Below are 17,591 nucleotides of genomic sequence, written 5' to 3' on the forward strand. Positions count from 1 at the left end.
TTGCTTTTTACGCCAGCGCCAGCGCCAGTGCCTGTGCCAGCACCAGTGCTTAGTGAGGTGAGGTATGGGGCAGTCTAGGCACGTTCACATCAATGGCAGGCAGCCTCAGCCATCGTCGCCGTCTCCGGCTCCGGCTCTTCTGCTGCCCAGCGAACCGCACATTTTAATTGTTTTCGTCATGAACATGTCATAAAGCAAATCAGATTAAATGCGTCACTTATTATTGTGCCCATAGTCAAGTTTTGCTTGTGTGTGTAACGGTATGTTAGTGTATGCGTGTGTGTGTGTGTATGGGTATGCATGCCATAGGCTTTGTTAACTGCGGTCAAACGTGCCAAGCACAACGCCATCGCCATTGCCATCGTCGTCATCATCATCGCATAGCAGCGCGTATCGTTTTTATTACATATTACCTTGTCGAACGTGGTCCGCGCACAGTGACTCGAAAGCGAATGCAAATGTGCGAGAAATGTGAAAAGTACTCGTAATTGAAAAAGAAAAACGACCTCCCCCTTGATTGACTTGTGGCCAGTCGAAGAGAATAGATAGGATAGGATAGATTATCCGACAAACGTACAAAACTAATGTGTCGCATTCATCGTCAATGTTCTCGCATTAAAATAAAGCATCTCAATACAGATTCCGAAGAGATTACGTCAAATCGCAGAAAACAATCAACATTACTTTAACTTTTGTCAGACACATTAAAATCAATTACTTGATAAATTAGCCCAGAGCTATGGCTTCAGTTCGTTTAAACAGCGTTGAGAGCCTTTGAATTAATTTGAATTCGCAAAAAGACTTTTAGTAGAATGGGAAGAACAGACTATTTTTCAAATTCTCTTTTTTTAAGTAACTTTTTATTAACAAATATACTTCAATAAAAAGCTGTCATCGTTGATTAAATAAATGCTGTACTGTACTAGGAAAATTGAAATGCAAAGCCACCTTTCTTTCAAGTCAATAAATAAAATTTCTTATTACAAAATTGAAATTATTTCAAAGCTAAAAAATTAAAAACAAATCAGTATTTTGAAAAAAATTATACGTATTCTATTTTAAAAAAGAAACATTTACTACTTAAAAGACAAACTCAAAAAAAAAAAAAAAAACCAACCACTTAAATATGTTTATTTCTTAATAAATGAAAGAATTATTTATACTTCTAATAAAATATCAATACTTTATTGAAGTACATTCTCATAAATGTTGCAAATTTCGCTTAAATTATAGAATTGAAATTGTTTCAAGGTTAAACAAATCAAAAAACGAATCAATACTTGAAAATTGGAGTATATTAGACATATTATATTGCCTGGGATCAGAAAACATATCCTTATAAAAGAAAACAACTTAAAACAAATTTAAAAAAAAAAACAATTACTTAAAAACTATTTGTCCCTTTTTACAAACGAAAGAATTAATCAGATATCAACAGTTTATTCTCATAAATGTTGCAAATTTCGCTTCACAAACTACAATTATTAAACATATTCCCATTAGTGTCTGGAAGCGCTGCTCATATTAATCGTCCCCCATGCATCAATCAGAATCAATTAATGTGGTAAAGTCATTTATATCAACGAGTATGCCTTGGCAGCAACACCCTTGGCACACAGTGCGCAACTCCCCATGGCAGTTGCCAACCGTGCTGGCAGTCAACCAGCCACCCAACCACCCAGTCACCCAACCACCCAGTCACCCTCTTTACCACCCACCCATCCAATTGGCTATTGCTCTTTGTCGTTGTTATTGGTGTTAACTTGCATGTTAGATGGTGCGTGCAGCTTAATTAGTTGCAAACTGTTTTCATCTACACACGACACCATCTTAGCACTTTTCTCGGCACCCCACATCTGTCTCCTCACTCCCCCACCATTCTGCATGTTTAGCTCACGTTTAGTATAAAGGTGTTGGAACTAAAAGTTTGTGCTAATCGAGTGCCAGAACGTCATCGTCGTAAATGAACACCAAAGAGCATTTAGTCATGCCAAGCAGACTGTTTGGTCAGTTATCATCATTTAATCACTGTGGAGAGATGTGTGGGCTTAAGTTCTCAAACTCTCTTACTGTCTCATATTCAAATTTAGATTCACATTCGAAATTGGAGGGCAGACACAAACCCACACCCACTCACACATACCCACACCACACACATATACGTGTACATGCATTGGACAAATATTGATTTCTAATATTTATGCAATTCCATTTTACAAATTTGCATACCAAATTCTGATTGCTAGGGGACTTGGAGACATGACAACAGCAACAACAACAATTTGTATCTAAAGCTTAACGTAAAAGTCATGTGCTTCCTTTTGTTTTTTGTTTTTTTTTTTTTTTGCTCACATACACACACACACACTCGGACAATAAAATGCGACAGAAAGAGTGACGAGAATGATGCCGACGATGACTCGAAACGAATCGAATGGAATCGAACAGAAGTGCATGCAATCGAACCGTATCTAAGCGTCTCGTCGGCCACTTGACGCGCACCGGCAACAGTCGATTAGTTGCATTGACAGACAGACAGACAGACAGTTAGGCAGTCAGGCAGGCAGCCAAACAGGCAGTCCGACTGGCAGGATGTGTATGTATATCACTGGAGATGGATAGTGCTTTTGTCTATGTAATCACAGCAACAGCAATTTTCAAAATGAAAACATAAAATAATAAATACGATTTGACAGGGCTGTGCTATATAGGAAATGCTACATTTGTTGTTGCCCTGATGCTTTGTACGCCTTTATATGCTGGCAGCATATGTGTTGTGTTCGTAGTCTTGTTGTTGGTGCTGCAACATCTACATAATCATATTATGCTTGGCTGACACGACAAACCAACCAACGAATCTAACCAAACAGGCAACGAACCAAACCAAACGACTTACAGTGGCTCCAAATTATAAAATATAGACGAATAGATTCTATGCAATTTCAAATTGAATCTCCTAGATTGTTTAACATTGATTTAAAATGAGAAAACGGAAATAAATTCCATCATACTTCAAATTCTGCACATTTTGCGATGACGTAAGAATGCCTAGCCCTTATAGGTATTTTTTCTACAAATGTAATTTAAATTAATTATTTTTATGCGTGATTCTAAACTTGTATATTTTTTATGATGGAATACTAAAGCATCCGCCGCACAAGTCCCAGATCTAATTTAAAAATTGAAATTGAAAAATTGAAAACATTTAACTAACAGATAGTTCTATATCGAATAGTCGATAAATTAGGATAGCGGATGTTTGAAATAGAACAGAATCAACGTAACATTTATGTAAGAAACCCCTATATATTTAAAATAAAGTTGTTTATTTTTTCATGTATGAATACTGAAGCATCAATGAAAATCAAACATAGTTCCATATCGCAAAATCTGTAAATGGGGATAGCTGATATTTGAAAATAAATCAAATGAGATTCTTTTATTTACTTCTTATTTATTTTCAAGTTACTGACAGCAAACATTTTCACATACACGTTCGTTGTTGTTGATTGACAGGAATAATTTTTTCGTCAGCTAGATACAAATTTGTGGCCACTGTGCCATCAGAGGGACTGAACGACCCACTGACTGACGGCCAAATGTGGCTCTCTACTCAGTGAGTTTCGTTCTGATTCAAGTAATTTGACAGGCGACATACATTTCGATGCTGCACAGACACAGACCAAGCAACCAAAACACACACACACACACCCAGAGTTGTGCAAATCTGTAACCCCGTAAATTGATGAGGGGCCAAAGCGATAAAAAGGCTTGTTGGGTGCCATGTGATATGGGCGGAGGAGGGAGGAGGGAGGAGGGCGAAGCAGACAAGCGACTGCAACGCACTGAGCAGCAGCAGCAGCAGCAAACAGACAGCTGGAGCGACAGCGCCACCTGGCAGCTGCCAAAATTGCAAAATTGAAATTGAAATGCGAATGGTGTTACGACTGACACAGACATACACGCACTCACACACACACACACACGGATATACTTACATACAGATGCCCGCTCAAATGCGAGTACATTCATATGCTGACTGACTCGCTTGCAAGCTCATGCATAATACGCATACGCACCGTCTGTACTCTATATGCGTGTGTGTGTGTGTGTGTGTGCGGCTGTCGCAAAGACAAGCCAAAGCAATTAATGTAATGAGCAGCAGCATGTCAGGCAATGCGACAACAACAACAACAACAATGCATGCAACAACATCAGCACTGCAATGCATTTTTGCACAAGAATTTTCAATCAGCTCGACACACACACACACACACACGAACACATAGACGCAAAAGGCACAGACACTTTCTCAGAAAGCGCATAATGCACAAAAGCGGCCCGAATGTAATTGTTTAAAACCAAGCTACTTAAAATGGCAGCAAAGTGCTATTGCAACCACACATACATACATAAGTACATACATATGTATTTGTGTATTTCGTGTAAATGTTTGTCAGTGTGGTGCGGTTGATTTAAAATATCTAAAACCTATCTAATAATCCTGCCTATACCACATACATATCTAAATGTATAAATGCAGGATAGAATACCCAGAATTAATTCTGAAACTTCACAGTTCGTTTCTAAATCAATTCTTGAATTGAAACCAGATTAATTACATTTTTAACAAATTAAACAGCGGAACAGTTATGTCTGTCTGTTTATCACATTAAAAGATTAAATATTTTAGGAGAAATAATTTGTTGCATTTCTTGACTCAAATTTTTAAAACTGTTTCCCCATTTTATCTACTTCAAAGTTCGATTCTAAATAATAATTTTGAAACAAAACCAGCCCTTGATTATTTACATTTTTAGCAATTTAAACAGCTGAACAGTTTCCCGCTTGCCAATAGTTCCCTTTTCTGGCTAATCGAACGATATATATATATTTTTTTTTTTGGAAAAATAACACGTTTCATTTCTTGATTCAAAGTTCTTCATAAACTAAACACGAGTTCAATTTTTCATTTCCTGCTACAGTTGTTCTCAACAATTCAATGAAGTAAAAAATATTCCTACATAAAGTGGAACCAAATTATTCTATTAAAAAAAATAAATTCTGATGTATGGATGTGCAATTGTATTTCTATAGATCCTGCAACGCACCTAGCTAATAATATCTTGATAAAAAGTCCATAAAACTTCAAGCATTCAATAAAACGATCTACGAAGGAATGGCTATAAACTCCTATACATATAAAAATGTTATCTTCAAAAATGCTTAAGCGGCATCTCTGATGAGTGTGTTCTCTGCCTGCATTTTATGTGCGCAAACAAAAAGTCCAATCAAGCGTCGCTTTTTCTTGTTCCTAGGCCGCCCAACTCAGTCTCAGTTGAGCGCAACTGAACGTTCAGTTGAAAGCAACTCAACTCGACATGACTATGGCGGCATTAATGAGCTGACGTTAATGTTGCTGCTACTGCTACTGGTGCTGCTGATGTTGCTGCTGCTTGAAGACAGCAGTCAGTCAGTCAGTTGGCATTTTTAAATAGCAGTCGTTGCAGTCGCTGCGTTGCATAAACAAGCAACCCTCAACCCCAAACGCGAACCACCATCCACACTCCCCTTGACGGGCAACCTTGCCAGGAGTGTGGCACACATTCATTTGCATTTATGTTTTGTGCCAACTAATTTGAAGCTGTTGCAGCTACAGTAGCAGGCAGCGAGTATGCGCGCTAAAGAACAAAACAAAATCAACGCTAAGCTCTTCGCTATATCGCACCATATCTGCACCACCACCACCACCACCATCGCCACCAGCACCACATCTAGTATTCTACAGCCCTTCTCTTCTACCTTGCCTTGAACAGAAGACATGCATACACCTGCTTGGCATTTTTTGCAACATATGAGGCGCGAGCATTGCAAGTGCATTTTGAGTTCCCGTTGTTGATGTTGTTGTTGCAACAAAGGCTGCCACACACACACATACACACATATCTGAGTTTATACATACAATATGCATACTCATTAGTTTGGAGTGGTTCCGTCAACACACACTCACACATACACTCATTTGTTTACACGCACACACAAGACGGCAGCGTGTCAGTTAGTCATCATCTTGCCTGTCAGTCTGTATATTTGTGTATATTATTTTGTTTATATATCAGTGTATGTGTGGGTGTGTCTGGCTCAACGCGTCGCCCTGCTTCAAAGTAAACAAACCTTACGCCTGCCTGCTTTTAAGTTACAGCTAATTGTTGTTGCCACCATACAACACCCAACACCCAACACCCAACACCCAGCACCACCAACCATCTACTTAGCCCATCTGTTGTGCAGCCCATTTGGAGTTGAAGTTATGCGTCTTTTTTTCCAGCTCATAAATTTTTTTTCATAACTTGCGCACCATTTTCTCATCATTTCTTCATATATTATTTTTTCTTTTCGTCTTCTTTTTTTGCCAATGTCAACCGTTGGCGGCTTTTGTTTGACGTCGTACTCCGCTCATGAATAACTGATTAAAACCATTTTCGGTAGCTGGTGGGGGCTACGGGTTGGACCTTCTCGCTGCCTCACAGCTTGATTGTTTGACTATCTGACTGGTTGGCTGGTTGGTTGGTTGTCTGGCAGCTGCGCTTTCATTTATAATGACTTGCTTGCTAGCCGGACAAGTGCAATGTCACCAAACTGACTGGGTGGGGCGTGGTGGCTTTGTCTCTACTGCTACTCTTATGATAAATAGCTGGCTGGCTGGCTAGCTTGAAGAGAAAAATGATGTGGCTACTGTCAATTATGTCTAAGCCAACTGCAATGGAAAAAAGTGTTTGGCAAGAACTTGCAATAATAGAATGAAGAAAATAATTATGAAAACTAAAAACTTTTAATATTTTATAAGAAGAAAAACCAAACGCTCAATAAAAAACTATTAACTGCAAAAAAGGCTCCTTCAGAGGCGTCAAGAAAGATAAGTCATGATCATGACTCATATGATTACTAAGAAATATAGAAGAGAAAATATTTGTACGCATTGTTCATAATCTGCTTACGAAGGGCAAAAATTAAAACACCTTTTATTTAATGTTCATATTAATTTAAGCACATCTTTGCAATAATTTATTTAGCTTTAAAATTTTTGTATTTTTCTCAATTTATACAATTTTCTATTCCAAGTCTTTTCAATGACAATGCACAAAAAAAATATTTTTTGTGATGAATGAATGCTCTGTAATTTTACTTAAATGCTTCTATTGGCTATTTATAGCACGGAACACTGTTGAGCTAACAATGAGCCAGCTTGTTTATTTCTGAATACAACATGGCATTTATCTAAAATTCTTACAATCTCCATCGGCTATACCTCTGTTTTCTCTTATTGTATAACTTGTAACACGCCCTTACTGTCAGAGGACAACAAGTAGTACAATATTTCCAACTATTGTGCTCTCATAAATATAATATTTGTGCCACTTAAATCGCAGCTACGTTCCGTACCGCTGTCATCACCGCCATTTGCCGTCATTCACCCGTCTGCTGGCGTCTCAATTCAGTGCACATTTTGCAAATAACAATCGCATTTTTTAAATAATTCAAATCCACTTTGTTGCCTCGCTCTGTCTCACTGTCCCTGTCATAGCCCGTCCCTGCTCTGTCCCCACTGCCATTGCCTTCACTGTATTTTCCTCTCCACAGCTTCACATCTTTGAATCTGAATCTCTTGCAAAACGTTGTGGCATAAGAAAAACGTCGAGAGCCGGGCGATTTCTCTGTAAATGTGTGTGTGTGTGTGTTTTTGCTTTTGTTAGGGCCGTATAAAAAATGTATAGCATACTTTGGTGCGTTCAGTTGCGCGAACACACACAGCCACACACACACACAACCACACACAGACAGGCAAAAGAAACTGACGCTACAATTAGAGCACCATTGCTTCTGCACTATTATCACCCAGTTTCCGTTTTTTGTTTCGTCAGCTATTCAAATATTTAAGCCTTGCATTATTTAAGCGTCGAGGCGCTCGAATTTAAATTTATATGCATGCATTTAAATTAAAAAGCAAATTGCGCAGCGTTTCCTCTGCTTGCGTTTTTTTACTGTTTGCCCGCCGTGTCCAGTCGCTGATTTCATTTAGTTTCCAATGTGCAATACCTTCGACTGATGGCCGCCCACAATTCAAAAATCAATTTTCATTTGCAAAACGATTACATTCACATTCATTCAATGTTCGTTGGTTCGCAGCCGTTTGCCTTCTTGTACTTCTTTTTTCCTCTCCCAGTCCTGCGCGTGTGTTTTTGTATGTGTATGTATGTGTGTGTGTGTGTGTGTGTGTGCGTGTGTGTGTGTATGTTGCTGTGCTATCGGTTCTCTTACACTCGAATGAACTTTTATTCAATTTGCAAAGCAACCGCAAGCTGCACAATAGCCGTTTTAAACACTCAACCAACCAGCGAACCATCCAACGAACCACCAATGAACGACCGACCCAGCCATTTCGTCATTCCCATGAACGACAAGCGAGCAACAGAACTTGGTGAGTTGGTGGTCGACACCGCTTCGCTCCGCACCCCTCGACTCGGTCTACCCTTACCCAAAAGGGCATGCCCTCTCTCCAGTCTACATTCATTTAAATTGCGGCGGCAGCAAACGCTAAAAATGTCTTCCCTCTTGCAATTTCGAATCGTTTCGCATTTATTCATGCGCTGCACTCACGAATGTGGCTGCAATTTGCAACATTGTCTGCTCGAGAGCTAACTGCTCGTATGTACACACAACAAAATATAATATCTCTTTAAACTCCTGATAGTGATCTGATGCTGTTGTTATACTTTAAAGTAAAATGTCCCAGAAGTGGCCATCTATCTGCTTTTGATTTTGATTAATGTTTTCCTCAAACTTATCCAATTAAACAGCTAAATAAATATTTGCTTAAGCTCGGAGGAGTTTGGTGTAAGCAGTTTCCAAAACCCGTATTCTCCGAAGACGGAACTTTTTCCGCATTGTCAGTTTTTCGTTAAAATACAAAATTGTCCTTTAATTTGGGTAGCAAGCCAAAAAAAAAAATTGATTGATTGCTTGTCTGCTTCTTGACAAGCACCAGTGAGCTTTTTAGGAGGGAAAGGTGCAAATCACTTTATTCTCCCCAACTTCGACAAATTCTTCATCGAAATTTCTGCCCGATATTTCAAATTTGTATAATAGATGGGATCTAACTGTAGATGAAAAAAACTATGAAACGCCGATAATAAACGTTATAGACGATTATAACAAATATTTGGACAGATACAAAAAACTAGAAAAAATCCTATTTTATCTTTATAATATTTGAAAAATTTCATTAAAAAGTCTTCTCTTTTGTTCAGGAATCAAAACCGCGATATTTAATTTTGTTCAATGAAGCATATAAAAGTAGGTTAATCTGAATGTTCTAGTATAAGATTTTCTTCAAGTGCAGAAGGTGGCTTCATCTGTCATTTCACATAACTCATGCGCCACGTTGTGCTGCCGAATGTAATGGCCAACTAAAGACTTGCTAGCGCACTAAAATAGCAACAAGAAAAAAAATAATAATAAAACAAATAATAAACAAAAGGCGAACAGTGCGAGTAGCTCCCCCCACTCCCACTCCCTCTCCCTCTCCCTGTCCCTCTCTCATTTCCTCACTGTTTCTCTTTAACATTTTAGCTCCCTCTCGGAGCAAAACAAAGGAATGCTCGTAAAACCGAGATTTGGGCCGTGGCACATTTGTGACCAAAAGTACGCAGACAAACACTCACATACATACATACATTCATATACAAACGAAATATGGTGAAGTGGGCCTTGGCTTCAGCTCATTTTATGCGCTAACTGAATCAGGCCGACAACCATTAACTTGGGCCATTTTATTCAATTTCCAAAAAAAAGAACGAAAGAAATCACCCCCAAAATGAGAAGGAAAAGCCAAAGGGAAACAGCAGCTAACGTCCTGCTACCGGAAAGAGGCAACTTGTACGCAGGTTATGCAACAGTCGCATTCGCAGTCCACATCGTCGTCGTTCTGGTCGTGGTGCTCGTCCTCATCCGCGACCGCGTCCGCGTCCGCGTCCGTGCCCTCGTCCTGAGCGTCGGCTACGTGTGACAACAATAAAAGTTTTTATTGCTTGCCATGCACAGCTGTGACGACGCAAGACTCAGTGCGCTCGCCTTTGTCTGGCGACAGCGGCAACACCAACAAAGGCAACAAAAGCGGCAAAAATACTCGCCAACGCTGCCTACTAGAAATTAGCCTAAGTCACTGTCGTCCACGTCCTACCCTGCCCAGAGCCAAGCCAATTTTGTCATATATGCACACACACACACACACACACACACACATACATACATACACACACAGCAACAAAAAGAAACGAAAATATAAAAACAAAACAAAAAAATCACTCTCGTAAATTTTTCTTCGTGTTTTTTTTTTCGGCCAACAAAAAATGTTAGCACAATGTTAAGAGCCAAATTCCACAGCGTCAGCAAGCATTGTCCATGCAGTCCTGCAGCCGCGGCTTCCGCCTCATGCTCATGGGTCCGCCAGGCAGTGGCAAGGGCCATCTATCCAATAAAATAACCGAAACGTACGACTGTGAACACATTTCCACGGGCGATAAGCTGCGACGTCATGTGCTCTATAAAACGGCGCTCGGCAAGAAGGTGCGAAAATTCCTGAAGGCTGGCGAACTTGTACCGGACGAACTACTCACGACAATCGTGACACGTAGCATTGAGAAGGCGGGCAAACGAAATATAATACTTGACGGCTATCCCCGTACCTTGGCACAGGCACGGAGTCTGGGAGAGAATATCAATCTGGACATGGTATTCAATTTGGAGGTCTCCTATTTTGCGATACTCAAACGAGTAAGGAAACGACTCGTACATCTGCCCTCAGGCCGGGTCTATAACGATGGCGAGAACGCTCCTATGCGTCCGGGCTATGATGACGTGACAGGGGAGCGATTGGTGCGCCGTAAGGATGATGACCCAGCGGTATTGCTGCACCGCCTCAAAACCTATCATGCTGCCATGCAGCCCCTGATCCAGTTCTATCGTAAGCAGAACGTACTGGTCGACTTTCATGTTCGCAAGCACGAAGATTTATGGCCCCAGGCAGAGCGATATTTGAGTGCACGCTGGAGGCGAAGGCCCTGCAAAAAAAACTAGATAATAGAAATTAGAAAACAAACTTATACTCGTATACAATGTGAATTGCAATTCTCACTAATTGACACGTTTTTCAAATTTTTCGCACAATATTTGAAAGGCAACAAACGAAAACAAAAAAATGCCTAACATTACAAACATTGGAGTAAAGATCCGAAAAGTTTCGAGAAACAGCTGATTTTATATTTATTTTATACTATATTGGTTATAACATTTGTTTGAAGATAATAAGAACATTCAGAAGCATGTTCTTATATCCTTAAGCGAATGTAAGAACTGAAAAGGCCTTCTAGCTTATTTAATTGCCCCTTCAACACGTAAAATTAACGCGTCTATTTGGCCGAAAGGGGCTTGTGTAACGCTTTTTCCATCGCTTGCTCAAATATCTCTTCACCTGCGGCCACATGCTCTCGTGCTGCCGCACTAGGATTGAATGTACTATATACTTCTTCCTGTAATGGGCAACAACTGGAAGGATTTGTTTTTCGTACCCCTTCAGCCGATTCATTATAATGTGTGGTAAGTCGTCTGCACGCCGTTCCAGTGGCTCACCGGTTACATCATCTCGACCAGGCACTCGGGGCGCCAATGCGCCCTCATTGTAGACACGACCCGAGGCCGGATGAACCAGTCGATTCTTTACCTTGGCAATAATGGCACGAGGCGGCACATCCAAGTGCAGAACAAAATCCAGACCAATATATTCGTCTAGCTCATGAGCCTGTGACACATTTCGCGGATAGCCGTCTAGCACAAAATTGCGATCTTGTGCTCTGGATAATCCAGTTTGAACAATATCCGTCAGTAATTTGTCCGGCACCAGTTCGCCTCGGCTCATAAATCCCTGCGCCTGCTTGCCTATCGGAGTCTTGAAGCGAATATGATCGCGCAGCATGTCGCCTGTGGATATGTGGAATGCACCATACTTCTTCACAATCATTTTGGAGATAAAGCCCTTGCCACAACCAGGCGGGCCTATGATGAGAGCGCGAAAGCCACGTGCTTGACTCATGCTCGCCAAAAGAATTCCAACAACTGCTTTGGTAGTCTGAATTGTAAGAAACGGAATTTTGTATTCCGAATTTTTTGGAGTTTAGACAGGCATTTAATTTTGAAGGTCAATTTGGAAAGTCAAGTGACACAAATTTTTTCATAATGCTATGAAAAGAAAAAGTGTAGACTTAAGCTCTTTTTTTTGTATTTGAAATTGTATTTTAATATAACTAATTTAAAGCAGCATTAGGCATTTAGAACTCATTGCAATTCGAGCATTTTGTTCGTCAAATTTTAAAAGCACAGAGGCACAAACAATCATGCATGACTTAAATCGAGACTAGTTTGTAATGGGAATAATAACTTTTTGGTTTCTCCTCCCACCTCATCATCGCACCACACCACATACATAAGTGCCCGGTCATGATCCTGTCTCAATGACAGAAGCTCACCATTCCTCTCAACATGTGCCCACTCAATTGCTCATTGCTCTCGCACTCCGACAATGTCAGGGCAGACAAATTACACAAATTTAAGAAACGTTTGCCGGCCCTCAAGTGGCCGCCTTGGCTACGTGTGCGACATACGGAATTTGCACTGAGAGCAACCGACCGTCTCCGGCTCTGGCTCCGGCTCTGGCTGTGGCTGTGGCTCCGGCAACTTTCCCCGCACTTGGCGCAGCTCTGTTTTTGAAAAATTGTCTACTTCATTTGGGTCTAAAAACAAAATCGCGCTGCGCAGCTAACGAAAATGGGCATAAAATATAACAGCACTCATTATGTTGGGATTACGATGCAATCAACGCAGAAAAAAGTGTCAGTCAAATAAATCACTCGACAAACATGTGCGCACTGTTGGCCGCGCGCTTGGGTCTGGGTCTGGGTCTGGAGCTGGAGCTGGATGTGAGGTCTGAGGAGGGTTGCGTTTTGGGGTCTGCGTTCTAGATGACAAATAAATATTTGGGCTCTGCATGGAGGCGACGCGTCGACGACGGCACTGTCGGGTACATCGGGAACGACAATGTCAACAATCTCAACAGTTTCGGCTTCACTTCCATTTTCTGTGTCTCAAAATGCGTTGTGGGCTGTTCTTACTGTTGTTCTGCTTCTTGTTGCCGCCCGTAGTGGTGATGAGGAGCAGCGTAAGGATTTCCAACTGGCAGCGGTTGATGCGGTTGCGGCTGCGGCTGTGGCTGAGTGGCACTTTTTTAATTATGCAGTGGTTACAAAGCATTTTGAGTCAAGCATTCGGACTGATTGCGGTAATATTTGAGCTGCTCGAAAAGGAGGAAGTAGAGAGACAAGTTTTAAGTCACTGCTCGCTAAAAACAAGCTGAATGTAAATATAGCTAAATGGCACAAACGTAGCTTATAGTCTCTATAACATTGTAATTAAATTATACCCTATTAAAAATTATTCGAAAAGTCAAAAGGTTGCTACACCGAATTACTTTATTTTCTCTTTCGGTTGCTATTAATATCAATTCTTTAACCCTAGATGGTTGTTCTTCGTTGAACCGATGGCGAACATATTTTCTCATTTTTCTCAAAATACATAATAATGTTTATGAAACTAAGTTTCATTATAAGGTTTAATTATTGCGTATACAATTAAATAAAAAATGTTTACCTAAGTCTGATTTAAGCTACCAAGTTTCGCGATTGCAAAGAAAACTACTTAAACATTAGTCAAAATATAAGGATGAAACAGGCACAATTTAAAATATGCCGTAGCCGTTTCAACGAAGAACAAGCTTAGTGTCCGTAAAATGAGAACAACCATCTGGGGTTGAATATGTTTTATTTCAATACAAAATGTAAAATAAACCCACTTAGTTGTGTACACTTTCCCCTAAAGCTCTAATCTGACTATTCCTTATTACATACACTTCAAATCATATTTAAAGTAGCTGCTCAACCACTCGAATCGACCACATTCACCTCGACATTAAGTAACTAAATCATGCATCAGCATTGCGCATATCCATGTGCCTCATACGAGTACTTATGTATATTCAACTCGATGAATGAATGCAACAGCATGCGAATATGTGAAGCAATTTGCCAACTCACAACAATGGGACGCAACAAATGGGCATGCAATTTGCTGCGGCCAAGCAATATACATACATGACTAGTGATGTCGTCCTCCTGCCCCTGCTCCTGCTCCTTACTATGGATAGCCGCCAACTGCACTCACTGCTGCTTATCTCAGTTTCATTACATTTATTGTCATTGTCATCAACTTGCCTTGTTGTTGCCTTGCCTTGGGCACACAGACACACATACATATGTATATACACACATACGCACCCATACACTCATAGAAAGCCTTACAACAATGTGGCAAACTGCAAAAATAAAACTTGCTGCTTACTTCTTAGCTACATTTTCGTCCCACACTGAAACACACATACGAGTGCACCCACAAGCACACATACATACTTGTACATACACTAAGCAACGGCAACACTTCCGTTAGATGCTTGAAATAAAAACTTGCTTCGGTCGTTTGCAATTCTATGCAACACAAAAGCCTGAGCACAACATCTAAATGCAATGCCATAGAAAAATGCAAAAACGCAGCTTCCGTGCGACGTTGACAACGTCGGTGCTGACGACGATACCGACGGTGACGGTAAGCAAAAAAAAAAAACATAAAGAGAAACTAAAAACCTATCTTCGGCTACATCGAGCCTTAATACTCTACACTATTTCTGGTTGACAAAAGAAATATATTCCCAAGCATATTATTTATTGTGCGGTTCGATATTGTTTACAAACTTGAAAACCTAAATATGTAAATTAAATTTCCAGCATAGCGGCAAACGAATTTTAAATCTGAAATCATTTTTTTTTTTATTTATTTATGTCAACAAACATTGACTGTCGACATAGGAGGAAAATATATAAAAATTATAAAAAGCATCTTATAAGCTAGAAAAGACTAAGAAGGGGAAATCTAATCAAATTACAATGATATCTAATTAACGCCTCCGACCCGGTGGGGGAATATTATTTGCCCCACAGCCATGTGTGGTCAGAGGCGTCAATAGATCTACCGATAAAAAAAGAAAAACTTAACAGAGAGAAGAAGCTTACAAATACTGAAAAGCAAATTTTAAAAAGAAAAAAAAAAATATTGGAATCTCAGACCCGGTCGGAAAGAATTTTTAGCCAGTCCGGCAAGCTATGCCCCGTCTCACAGCCGATCCTGGTCAGAGATTCCGGAGATGGCTGATTAGGCAGCGAAAGGTAATTAAATGTTTTTATAACCAAAATCTTCAAGCATATTTTTCATTACGGGCTTCTATGAAAGCAATTCCTAAAAGTTAAATGAAAATGATTTGAACATCAAAATGGCTTTGAAGAGAGAGATTAAAATAATAATTAAATTATATCAAATATTACTCAAGAAAAACCGTGGTATTAACATTTTCTTAAATATTATAAAGAAGCTCAATAACTATTTATGTATGAACCTCGTGCACAGATAGAAAGTATTGTTTTTACATAATTATATTGCTTCAAAACAAAAAGAGCAACAATATACGCGCTATCGTCATGCCGATTATTCCTATACACATAATATGGTATATAATAGACTTTCTGCTCGACATACACAACATACCATTCGTTCATTTAAATGAAAGAGCATCAAAAAAATAAGCGTAAGCGTAAGCGTCGATTTGTGAACACATACACAAACGCACACAAACAGCCAAACTAACGCCCCCTCACACTATTTTGCTCGCTTAAGTGGGCGTTGCGACGAGTTGGGGGCGTGGCCATGCCAGCTTCACACTTGAACACGTACAACCGCAAAATGTTTTGCCCGCAGCAAGCTGGTGGCAAGTGGCAAGACGTCGAAAGAAGTGAAGAGAGGGGACCAGAAGCAGCGGCGCTGATTTTAGCGCCACGCTTAAAAGTATGCTATAAGATTTTGCATTTGCTTAAAAGCCTGCACAGTTCCTGCGTTCCTGCCTTGCCGCAAATACTAGTGAAATAAATTGAAAGAATTTCTGCTCCGTAGCTAGCTAGCTAGGACGTTACGATTTCTATTTTGTATTTCTGTTTTCTGAATAAACATATTTGATGTGTGTTTTAAGTGTTTGTTATGCATGCATGCGATTATGCAATAGCAACAGCAATACTGCCAATACCAACAACAATATAGTTTGGAGGAACTAAAAAAAAATAATTTCAAAAAAATAAAATAAAATAAAATGCCTGCATAAATTGATTTATAGTTTTTTGGACGCAGCTGGCGCGTATGTACGCACACACAGCAACATCTATTACATATATATTTATAAATATATGTATGTGCAGCTGCTTGGCCGCTGTGCTTGGCATGTTCATAGTCTGTCTGCCAGTCTATCTGCAAACCTCCGGCCCCCATCTTATCCGCAACCAACCATCCACTGCCTGATTTATTAGTTTCATTTTAAACATTGCGGTTGCCATGACAATGGCGCTTGCCTGCTAATGCCAAATTCGTTAAATAATAAATAAATATAATGAAATATATGCAATATATACATATTCCACTGGTTCTGTCCGAATACATGCATCCATGTTGTCTGTCTGCCTGTGTATCTGTCTGCCCGTTTGTTTGTCTGCGCAGCGGTTAGTGCCGCTATCTGTGCATCTCTTCATGTTTTGTTTATCGGGTAACGAAAATTGTATAAAACGCACTTGTTCACTCACTCGCATACCATACTCGCATAGAGCACCAACGTTTGTGTGGCGTAGGTGCAGTTGTGAGCACTAGACCTACACTAAACAAAACAAAATTTCGCTCATCCTTGGAAAGGGGCAAACAATAACACACAAATTGAAATCAAAGTATGTAAGCTAAAGCTTTTCACATACATTTTTAATTATGTTTTATATACAATGAAGTAGCTGTGGGACTAATCAAAAATGTACACTATTGTCCAATAATTTTTTCATTTTTCTAAATCATTATTACACTTTCGCAATGTATCAATTATTTAATATAAATAGGATGCCGAGTTGTTATATTATTTGTGTAAATCAATAATTTATCAACCTACAATAGGAGAGTGTTAACTATGAAATAACATATACCTACTTGAGTAATTTAACTTGTTTATTTACTATAAATGCCACCGATTATGTCACAATTATTATACTTGTATTTAATATTTATTCAGCATCGACAAAAAGCAAGTAAGCGAAGGCACAATAAGTTATGCCTGAAATACCCTAATATTTTTTTCTTAATAATTTGTATTTCAAACCCGATTTCAAAAACGAAACTGAATAGCAGTTTGCGCAATTTATATTTAATTTCCTTGACGGAACATATAATTATAGTATTCAAAAGACCAAGTTTATTTTGGGTGCTAAGAAATTAAGGTATTATTACTTCAAATTCTACTTCAGGACTTATATTCCTTTAATTAGGTCCATATCATACAAAAATAGTCCTGTTTG

The 17,591-nt window shown here is 39.5% G+C and overlaps 1 protein-coding gene and 2 pseudogenes across 7 annotated transcripts in view; 2 read left to right on the forward strand and 1 right to left on the reverse strand.

The window, feature by feature from the left end:
- The window catches only part of LOC115622168 (RNA-binding protein Musashi homolog Rbp6), a 271,381-nt gene that overhangs the window by 217,197 nt on the left and 36,593 nt on the right, over positions 1-17,591 (forward strand). The window lies entirely within an intron of this gene.
- Positions 10,311-11,307, forward strand: LOC115622170 (annotated as a pseudogene).
- LOC115622169 lies at positions 11,298-12,201 on the reverse strand (annotated as a pseudogene).

Source organism: Scaptodrosophila lebanonensis, unplaced genomic scaffold (assembly GCF_003285725.1).
Source record: "Scaptodrosophila lebanonensis strain 11010-0011.00,11010-0021.00 unplaced genomic scaffold, SlebRS2 tig00000043-arrow-pilon, whole genome shotgun sequence".
Classification (NCBI taxonomy): domain Eukaryota; kingdom Metazoa; phylum Arthropoda; class Insecta; order Diptera; family Drosophilidae; genus Scaptodrosophila; species Scaptodrosophila lebanonensis.